The following is a 6,422-nucleotide window of genomic DNA, read 5'->3' as shown; positions in this document are numbered from 1 at the left end:
ACTCTTACCAGGTATTCTTAAATTTCTCTTTTTCCTACCTATTTGTGCTCAACCTAAAATGTCTTGGAGCCTAGACACCACATCTGTGAAAATGTGGTTACCTAGCTTCAGGTTTGTTGAGATACTCAGTGACTCAAGTGGTAAAGAATCTGCCTGCAATGCAGAAGACTAGGTTTGATCCCTGGGTCAGAAGATCCCCTGGAGAAGGGAATGGCTACCCACTCCAGTGTTTTTGCCCAGAGAAGCCCATGGACAGAAGAGCCTGATGGACTACAGTCCATGGGGTCACAAAGAGTCAGACACAACTGAGCAACTAATACTTTCACACTTTGAAAGATAGTAAGACGTGCTTGTAAGGAAGCTCAGCCTACAGTTATTTTTAAGAAAAAATGTTTTTCAATTTACCTGGTTAAAATTCTGCTTATTTTTTTAGCCTTGTGCAATAACTTTATTATTGACTTTATCTGAAAACTCTTGATAGAAAACTGTGGTTTGGTTTATCAACTCTCAGCAGCCCGTTCCTGAGCTCTAAGGAAACTTCCCTTCTTCTGAACTACTCAATCTTTCTTCTGAACAACTGACATTTTGGAAATGTTCTACTTCTTCTTTTTAACATTTTTTCTTAGGCTTCTTCTCATCCACTGGATCCTCTCATATTGCAGGGTGAGCTTTCTTATGCTTTTCCTCCATCATGTCTGCAGTACATTGTTCTCTACATATTGAGAGAACTGTTTCTTTTTTTAGTTCCTTCTTCTTTTTTTTTTTTTTAATTTTATTTTTTATTTATTTTTTTTTATTTTATTTTATTTATTTATTTTTTTATTTCAACTACAGAGGGCAGGTCTTTATACCCAATCCCGATCCCCCCTCCCACCTCCCTCTCCATCCCATCCCTCTGGGTCTTCCCAGTGCACCAGCCCTGAGCACTTGTCTCATGCATCCAACCTGGGCTGGTGATCTGTTTAAGAGAACTGTTTCTTGTAAGCATCCTCATCTTCTTCATTCAGCTAACACATATAAATTGCAGTATTCTGCCCCATGATGTGTTTTTGGTGTCCCTCAGCACTGAATTCTTTGCTTTCTGAATCATAACCAGGCAACCACATGGTACTATGACGGATAGACAAGCCTCCATCGACAGCTCCCTTCCAGGCCCCAAAAACTTTTTTCCAGTAGTAGTCTTGGCAAACCGGTCAATCCTAAAGGAGATCAACCCTGAATATTCATTGGAAGGACTGATGCTGAAGCTGAAGCTCCAATAGTTTGGCCACCTGATGTGAAGAGTCAACTCTTTGGAAAAGACACTGATGCGGGGAAAGACTGAGTGCAGAAGGAGAAGAGGGTAGCAGAGAATCAGATGGTTAGATAGCATCACCAACTCAACAGACATGAATTTGAGCAAACTCCAGGAAACAGTGGAGGACACAGGACCCTGACGTGCTGCAGTCCACGGGGTTGTAAAGAGTCGGACATGACTTAGCAACTGAACAACAGCAATCCTGGCAAGCTCTGCATCCAAATAACACATGAAGACACCAAACTGACCATCAATGTTTTCCACACTGTATTCATCTCTAGTCACCTCGACGTGGCCTTCATAAAGCTTGTCCACACTAAACCTATTAAGAAGCCTGTTGGCCAGCAGCAAGTCACTACAATATGCTGCAGCATCATTTGTCAGGTCAGCCTTCACACCATACGTTGGGAGTTCGTGAGCATAAACTGCACAAGCTATCATATCTCCTTCTATATGGGCCTAAGCAACCTGACAAATGATATCCCTGTTGGTTACATGAACAATTATTCTATATTTGCATATATTATATGTATTTTTATCTTGGATTACCAATTGTTTCTGAGCAGTTTTGCCCTCTCTCCATCTTCTGAATTTAACTTGGTATCTCTTGAAGTAGGGCTTCCTAGGTGGGTCAGTGGTAAAGAATCAGCCTGCCAATGCAGGAGATGTGGGTTCGATCCCTGGGTTGGGAAGATTCCCTGGAGAAGGAAATGGCAACCCATTCCAGTATTCTTACCTGGAAAATCCCATGGACAGAGAAGCTTGGTGGTTGCATGTGGTTGCAAAGAGTTGGACACAACTGAGTGACTGAGCACACGCTTGGTGGTTGTGGTGCTTTAGTCGCTAAGTCGTGTCCGACTCTTGCGACCCCATAGACTGTAGCCTTCCAGGCTCCTCTGTCTGTGGGATTTTCCAGGCAAGAATACTGGAGTGGGTTGCTCCTCCCTTCTCCAGGGGATCTTCCTGACTCAGAAACTGAACCCAGGTTTCCTGCACCACAGGCAGATTCTTTACCGCCTGAGCTATGAGGGAAGCCCAAGCACAGTCTTTTTTATTATTTTTTTCATTTATTTTTATTAGTTGGAGGCTAATTACTTCACAACATTGCAGTGGGTTTTGTCATACATTGACATGAGTCAGCCATGGAGTTACATGTATTCCCCATCCTGATCCCCCCTCCCACCTCCCTGTCCACCCGATTCTTCTGGGTCTTCCCAGTGCACCAGGCCCGAGCACTTGTCTCATGCATCCCACCTGGGCTGGTGATCTGTTTCACTATAGATAATATACATGCTGTTCTCTCGAAACATCCCACCCTCGCATTCTCCCATAGAGTCCAAAAGTCTGTTCTGTACATCTGTGTCTCTTTTTCTGTTTTGCATATAGGTTTATCATTACCATCTTTCTAAATTCCATATATATGTGTTAGTATGCTGTAATGATCTTTATCTTTCTGGCTTACTTCACTCTGTATAATGGGCTCCAGTTTCATCCATCTCATTAGAACTGATTCAAATGAATTCTTTTTAACGGCTGAGTAATATTCCATTGTGTATATGTCCCACAGCTTCCTTATCCATTTGTCTGCCGATGGGCATCTAGGTTGCTTCCATGTCCTGGCTATTATAAACAGTGCTGTGATGAACATTGGGGTGCATGTGTCTCTTTCAGATCTGGTTTCCTCAGTGTGTATGCCCAGAAGTGGTATTGCTGGGTCATATGACAGTTCTATTTCCAGTTTTTTAAGAAATCTCCACACTGTTCTCCATAGCGGCTGTACTAGTTTGCATTCCCACCAAAAGTGTAAGAGGGTTCCCTTTTCTCCACACCCTCTCCAGCATTTCTTGCTTGTAGACTTTTGGATAGCAGCCATCCTGACTGGCGTGTAATGGTACCTCATTGTGGTTTTGATTTGCATTTCTCTGAAAATGAGTGATGTTGAGCATCTTTTCATGTGTTCATTAGCCATCTGTATGTCTTCTTTGGAGAAATGTCTGTTTAGTTCTTTGGCCCATTTTTTGATTGGGTCATTTATTTTTCTGGAATTGAGCTGCAGAAGTTGCTTGTATATTTTTGAGATTAATCCTTTGTTGCTTCATTTGCTATTATTTTCTCCCAATCTGAGGGCTGTCTTTTCACCTTAATTATAGTTTCCTTGTTGTGCAAAAGCTTTTAAGTTTAATTAGGTCCCATTTGTTTATTTTTGCTTTTATTTCCAATATTCTGGGAGGTGGGTCATAGAGGATCCTGCTGTGATTCATGTCGGAGAGTGTTTTGCCTATGTTCTCCTCTAGGAGTTTTATAGTTTCTGGTCTTACATTTAGATCTTTAATCCATTTTGAGTTTGTTTCTGTGTATGGTGTTAGAAAGTGTTCTAGTTTCATTCTTTTACAAGTGGTTGACCAGTTTTCCCAGCAACACTTGTTAAAGAGGTTGTCTTTTTTCCATTGTATATCCTTGCCTCCTTTGTTGAAGATAAGGTGTCCATAGGTTCCTGGATTTATCTCTGGGCTTTCTATTCTGTTCCATTGATCTATATTTCTGTCTTTGTGCCAGTACCATACTGTCTTGATGACTGTGGCTTTGTAGTAGAGCCTGAAGTCAGGCAGGTTGATTCCTCCAGTTCCATTCTTCTTTCTCAAGATTACTTTGGCTATTCGAGGTTTTTTGTATTTCCATACAAATTGTGAAATTATTTGTTCTAGTTCTGTGAAAAATACCGTTGGTAGCTTGATAGGGATTGCATTGAATCTATAGATTGTCAAGCACAGTCTTGAAGTAGGTCTTATGCTTGACAACTTTGATAAACCCCATTCTGCAAGTCAGAGCACCAAGTCCGTGGCTTGCCACAGAGCTGCAGAATTAGCACAGCTCTGGGGGGGTCAGGGGGGAGCAAATTCTGCTTACATTTTAAGGCCAAAGGTTATTGTTGAAATCTGGCCTCAGTACACAGGTAACGGCTTAAATCTTAGAGACAGAGTTCTGTGTGAAGTAGAAAGAAACAGCTTTATGGCTTTGTCAGGCAAAGGGGGCCATAGTGGACCGATGCACTTAAGACTGTGTGTTCCACCCCTGAGTGGGTAGTGAGGAGTCTTCCAGGGCTGAAGGTGTAGGATATGATCAGTTTGTAGACATTCTTCTGATGGTTGGTGCTGAGGTAATTGGGAGTCAACATCAACCTTCTGGTTCCAACCAGTCTGGGGTCCACGTGCCTGTGGGCAGTATACAGGTAACTTCTTTCACTTGATGAGGGTTTCAGTGTCTGCAAGGCAGTTCAGCAGACATGGTTCAGAATGTTATCTACAGTCCTTGAGGAAGAACTAAAGGTCCTTGACTTTGCTTAATAGCTAAGTATTATTATTTGGTCTTGCTTGACTATTTTCCTTTCTTTCTGCATTTTCTTATTTCTCTGATTAAGTTTATCCTTTGACTAAGGTTTTTCTGCAGACAAAAGGCAGGTGGAGGACATGGGTGGGGGGTCTATTCTGAGAAGGCCGCCTAGGGTCCTGCTCCATTACAAGGTCAGTAGCTCACCTGAGCACTTACACTCGACACATGTACACACCACAGCTGCCTTAATTCTTGGTTAGTAGCAGTTATGACAAGAGAACATAATGGTTTTAGAGGATGTGCTTGATCCCTTTAGTCTTGTTCACTTGTAAATGAGAGCGCAAAAACTTGATTGAATTCATTTTCATACACTCAGTGCCTACCACAGAGCAGGGACTCCATATTTGTTGAACTGAAGCCTCCTCTCTACTGTATTATATGATGAGAATGAGGCTAAATCTTCCAAAAATACTTGGTTTTAAGGGAAATTACACCAGAGAGGCTGGTAAAAGTCACTGCAGTCATCAAACTAATAACAAGTGATTCAAACACAGTATTTCCTTTAGCAATTTTAAAAAGACTTCACCATTTCGTTGAATTCATTCAAACTTAAGTTACCTTTTGGGAGCAATAACAAAAATAGAAACATTTTGATAGATTTATAGATCATAATATCATCTTAATATGTAAAATCAGAAGGAACATTAAAACAAAATCAGCACCACCATTTCATATCTGAAATTTTTCATACTGTCTGGAGTAAAATTCTCTAATGCATTGTTTAAATTTTTCACATGTATAAGTAAAATTGTAGATAATACAAAAATCCATGTGCTTGTTCTGTAAAAATGCTTAGAGATGTTTATTGTGGAATGAGGCAAATATACAAAATATAAAAGCTTTTGAATTATTATTTAATTACTTATCTGATGCTCTTTTTTGTCCTTAAATAGCTCAGCAGTGATTTAGAAAACAAAGCAAACTTGTACCAGTCAGTGGTTTATTAATAGTGATGCTGTCCATTCTAAGATTTCAAGTACAGGTTTCCCCCACTGTCCACAGTTAGAGGGTTCCTATGAAACCTTTTGTAAGTTAAACTGGCCTCAAGAGAAGAAGGAGTTACCTCTGGGAAGATCTTGTTAAGGGATGCACAAAATAAATCAAAATAAAGCACAAGTGCATACAGATACAGTTCAGAGCTAAGGCAGCTTGATGCTAAGGTGCGGAGTATAATTTCTGGGGAAGGAGCTTGCCAGGGCCATTCTGCCTGCTCCGGGTATGTGCTGCCTCTATAATGGCTTGCTGCAGAATGAACTCTGAACACTTTTTTGCTTTTAGCCTTTTTTTTTTCCATAAAGGTGAAAATCCTCTTCAAATTTCTCAGATACTGAACATAGGTGCCAATGTAGGTCTTTCATAAAAGGAAAGTGGTGTAAAGTGAACTTTCAAAAAATGAGGAATACCTGTATTAATGTCTCAAGAAATTCAGTCACCCTGAAACGACATTTTCCATTGCAATGGGTTCTAGCTACAGTAGCATGATCATCTTCAACTTTTCTGAGAGGATTTTCAACCGTCCTCAGAGTTCATTTTATTATGAAAATGCCCTTTGATATCCAGAGATTGGAAAGCATCACATGGAAACCTGATTCACAGATGGGATCAATAATTTTGTATGAGTTGAACACCTGTTGAATAGAGATGATCAGGTTGAATTGGTTCACTATCACTTGATTGCTGTTATTGTTTAGTCACTAAGTCATGTCTGACTCTTTTGTGACCCCATGGACTGTAG

At 40.6% G+C, this 6,422-nt stretch overlaps 1 pseudogene; it reads right to left on the bottom strand.

Annotated features, from left to right (window-relative positions):
* Positions 1 to 500: 500 nt before the first annotated feature.
* Positions 501 to 4,111, bottom strand: LOC122437949 (annotated as a pseudogene).
* Between the last annotated feature and the right edge of the window lie 2,311 nt (positions 4,112 to 6,422).

This window comes from Cervus canadensis, chromosome 3, assembly GCF_019320065.1.
Source record: "Cervus canadensis isolate Bull #8, Minnesota chromosome 3, ASM1932006v1, whole genome shotgun sequence".
In the NCBI taxonomy this organism is placed as follows: Eukaryota; Metazoa; Chordata; class Mammalia; order Artiodactyla; family Cervidae; genus Cervus; species Cervus canadensis.
Note: the sequence above shows the minus strand (reverse complement) of the source record. Positions and strands in the feature narration are given on the sequence as shown.